This window comes from Pteropus alecto, unplaced genomic scaffold, assembly GCF_000325575.1.
Source record: "Pteropus alecto unplaced genomic scaffold, ASM32557v1 scaffold3, whole genome shotgun sequence".
Lineage (NCBI taxonomy): Eukaryota > Metazoa > Chordata > Mammalia > Chiroptera > Pteropodidae > Pteropus > Pteropus alecto.
The window spans coordinates 63,056,525-63,061,152 of record NW_006442484.1 but is presented as its reverse complement, the minus strand read 5'-3'; the positions used below and the strand labels follow the sequence as shown (position 1 = coordinate 63,061,152).

General features: G+C 41.4%; 1 non-coding gene across 1 annotated transcript; it reads right to left on the bottom strand.

The window, feature by feature from the left end:
- Positions 1 to 2,525: 2,525 nt before the first annotated feature.
- LOC112470410 lies at positions 2,526 to 2,686 on the bottom strand. The gene has a single exon (XR_003042983.1). It is a non-coding gene; the product is annotated as a U1 spliceosomal RNA (small nuclear RNA).
- Positions 2,687 to 4,628: the final 1,942 nt, after the last annotated feature.

Below are 4,628 nucleotides of genomic sequence, written 5' to 3'. Positions count from 1 at the left end.
AGGGAAAACAGTGACAACAACACTGTAATGGTGACAACCAGTGCCCTTGGTAGGCGTGTGTGCTGTATTTCTGAGGAAGCAGTGTGTAGTTGTTTTCTTCCTGCTGTGCCCATTTTCAGACTCCCAGACAATTGTTTATTTAAAAATAAAACAACAACAAAGTAACTGCTTACTCTTTACCATGTCAATGGGAATTATACACTGGTAACCAGGGGGTCTGGCCTTTTAGGACTACTTGTTTGAAAAATAAAAATGGTCCTGGGTCCAACTGGTGTGCTAATGGCATCTACTCACGCTTTTTTTCTTTTATTGTAAAGGAAAAAAAAAAATTTGGCTTGAAAGGCTTTCTTGGCTCATCTCTTTCTCTGGTTCCTGCAGTCAGCGTGGTGGGCCCCAGATGTGTCTCTGGTTGACTGACAGTCTTGAGTTTCCATCTAAAAAAGAGGTTCAATAAAGCTCAGAGCTTATTTTGCCAAGCATGGCTGCTCTTTCTTTTAAGCCCACATGAGCTCAAAGGGGAATTTAATCCTTGCATTGCTGATTGTTTACACTAAAGAGTTGTGTTGTGAGAGCAATTTGATGTCTGTGAGACAGTTCGAACATTTTAATAAAACTTTGAGAGAAACATTTTCTCTCAAAACAGAAAGCGTGATTTTGCCATGTATAAATAAACATAAACTACCAATGGGCTCAGAGCACCTAACCTGGAGATTCTGGATGAAGCCCAGGCTTAACCAATCAAAATGTTTTTCACCTTAATTTGTTTAAGAATGAATATAAACTCTTCCTACGTGAATGCTATTTTTCCTTGTGCAGGTGATTAACACATCTCTACATTAAAGAAAATCTGGGTCTATGCAGACACAACATTACATCAATTTTTCAGGGTCTATTTATTCTTCAAACATTCATTGAGCACCTGAGAGTGGCTACTAGTGATATCAACATGAGAAAGACTCATTTTTATAATCAAGGAGCCCATGGCCCATAGTCTGGTTCAGAAAACAGACTTATAAACAAATTATCATGATATGAGTGATAAGCGCAACAGCAGTGTTACGTTACAGGTATTATGGGGCCTCAGAAGTTGGGCATTTGAGTCAGCCAGAATTAAATCAGGGAAGCTTCCTAAACCTTAAGAGATAAGAAAGATTTGGTCATTCTAAATGGGGGAGGGCATACGCTAGTCTAGAAATGCCAGAGAGTCTGTGTGCATGTATGTGCGCACATGTGCGTGCACGAGCACAAGCCATGCACTCACGTACGTGTCTGTGTTTTGGAGATTCCGAAGGAGAAAGGATAAAAACAATCAAGCGGTTTGGCATTGCTAGAAGAGAAACTCTAGGGCAAATGAGCCCAAACGGGAACTGGGAACCAGATCAAGTGGTTAGCATGAAGAGATTTTATTCTGGGGCGATGGACAATGTTTCCTTTTTAGATTGATCACTTTGAAGCTTTGCAGATGATGGACTGAGGAGGGAGACACTGGAGTCACATTGGAGCTTGTCTTGTCCTTCAAGGTCCCTTAGCTCTTGGTTCTTCTATGAATGAATCACCAAAAGTCAGTGGTGTGTCCAGAAGTTTAATTACCCCTGATGGTAATTAAACAAAACTCAAACGTGCCAAGGGCTGGAAGGAGACGTCAGGCCAGAAGGAACATCTGTTCAAGCCCATCCTGCCTCTTCTGTTAAAACTCACTGAGTTTCTCACCCGCTCCTAGCCACCCCGGGCCTTCATGGTCCTGCACCTTTAACATTCGGATCCAAGTGGGAAAGAATCCTTTTTTCTTATAACCTTTCAGCACAACTGAGACAGGTAGTAATTTTCAGAAATTTCATTTGAAAAAAGCACCACCACAGAAAACATAAAGGGAGAAGGAAAAAGGAAACAACAAAGAAAATATGGAAAGATGTAAAACAATTATGTTTGCAAAATATAGATTTTGTGTCCTATGACAGCCAACTTTTTTGCCAGACCCACAAACCATTTCTCAAGCTCTCGGCTCTCCCATTCTCTTCCCTGCTCCTTAAGGGACTAGTCTTACAGATGTGGACAAAACAATGCACAGGCAATACTGAGGATGTGCCACCCCTGAGATTTGGGGCAGGCTTCAGGCATCTTCAGGGAGTCAACATCTTGAGAAGAAAGGATCTCCTCCAGAGACGCTTCCTGGCTTGCTGTGGAGATCCTGGGCCAGTTAAAGACCTGGGCTGAGTCAGTGGGGTCCTGGTGTGAGTCTTTTCCCCAGGGGTGGGAACACAAGGTCCTATGTTTCAGGCGTGTCTCTTGCATAACCCTTCCCTCCATCCTCCTTATTCCCACCAAGATTCAGATGGTTTTCTCTTGTTCAAACTATTGCATTGGTCTGGTCTACAAATGCTGTGGCATTTTCTTTCTTTCTTTCTTTCTTTCTTTCTTTCTTTCTTTCTTTCTTTCTTTCTTTCTTTCTTTCTTTCTTTCTTTCTTTCTTTCTTTTTTTTTTTCTTTCTTTCTTTCTTTCTTTCTTTTCTTTCTTTCTTTCTTAACAGGGGAGAGCACGAACACAGTCCCCCAGTCCCCCAAATGATGCAGTCGAGTTTCTCACATTTGGGGAAATCGCAGGGGTCGGCACATCCAGAGTGCAATGGATAAGCCTTGCTCTGGGACCACCTTCGTGATCATGGCATCTCCCCTGCCACGTAAGTATTGGCATTTTCTTTTTTAAAGTTTCACTCTGCCCTGATCATCCTTCTGTCATTGTCTACCATATTAATAGAATTTTTTGGCCTGGTGGTCAGTGCCAGTATAGCTCCCCTGCCAAATATTCCTTATACACAACCCGTGCTTCAGTCAAACCTCAATAATTAGACACATGATTTCTCAAGCATGCCCTGTCTCTCCCCATGGGTGTTTCCATGAGTGAATCCCCTGTTTCTCCAATTCAATGGGAAATCCAAACTATCCTTAAAAATCCATCCCAGAACCATCGACTTGGCCAACTCTTCATCTTTCTTTAGCACTTATTTTATTCTGATTTGTATTAGAGTTTTTAAAATGCATATCTCATTCTCATTTACCTCACTCCCTTCTCCAGACAAAATTCTAGAGTCACTGAAGACAGGAATAAAATACCTTACAAATCAGTGTGAAGATCAAATAGAGACTGTATGTAAATTGCTAGCGTGGGAATTGGCACATGGTAAGCACTCCGCAAATGTCATTAAGATTTGAAGCATGATTTGAGAGTCAAATAAAACTAGATTTCAGCATTCACTCCACCATGACTAGCTTGGTGACTTTGAGAATTACTTAATCTCATAGAACCTCAGTTTTCTCATCTGTAAAAATGAAGAACCATTGTTCCTTCTTCATGGTGTTGTGGGGATAAATTAGGTGATAGATTAAATTTTATCATAAGTATTAAAATACTTAGCAATCTTTTAATACACTTGTGCTATCATTATGGGGCTGAGAACAGTGTTTGTTTTGTATACAAAAAGCTTTAGGAAACATTTGGACTGGAGATTTCATGCCTCAGATGTAAACACTTCTCATAATACATGAATTTGGATTCTGGGCGGGGGTCCCATTTCTCCCTCCCACCCCTGCTCCCGCCTTGGGGGAGGGTGGCTCCTCTTCCCACCCAGCTTTCTGTGACTTCATCCTGGGTGGATCCCCACTGGTGCTCACTTTGAATGACAGCTGGCCTGCTGTAAGGCATGCTGCTAAATAGCCCTCCTCTGATGTGCTTACTATAGTTTTTAGGGAAGAATGAGGTGGGAGAATATTCTATTTTTCTGACTTATTTGAGTTTCTACCATTTTGAAGACAACACCAGAGGAGTTACACTTAGAAACTTTGCATGTGAGGGTGTTGGGAAATGTATCTACTTTAAATTAACCAGATATGAATAGAAGCATGGATAATGTTGCTAATACTGACAAAGGAAAGAAAATAAAGACTCGTTCCATTGTGAATCTGAGAGGATCCACGTACCTCAATGCAACCAGGAGGACCTCAGACACCACCCTGTCCAAATGCTTTGCAGGCTGGTCCTGGTATCCAGCCCAGAAACACCGGATGCACAGATGCACAGCTCCCGTGGACATTAACCAGCCATCCAATTGATGGTCTCAGTTTCCATCTCTGTTCTGTGGTGAGAGCACGTAATGCATTGCAGGAAGCCGATCAATTATTTGCAAGTGGGATACATGATACCCTCTCTGGCACTCCAACCACAGCTAAAATCCAATTCCATCAGCTGGGTTGGCTTTGACGGGGAAGTGAGAGTCACATTTTGGAAAAGTGGGATTGATTCTGCATGTTACAACTTACGCGTATGCAAAAACAAACAAACAAACAAAAAAAACCCAAAAGACTGGTTATGGAGATATCCCCCAATGTTCTATTCCTAATTATCAATCCCAAGGAGTCCCAATTGAACCTATGGGTTTAAGTCAGTTTTTTTTCTTTGTAAATTTTTAGTAATTTTTAGTAAACTTCGATGACTTTCCCAGAACCTCCGTTTTCTCATCTGTTAAAAGAGATATGTACCTCATGGTGTTGCTTTAAAGATTATATTAGATAACAGACACAGAATTACCACAGAGCTAATAAAGTTTAAGCCCCTCCTTTGCACGGGCCCCTTT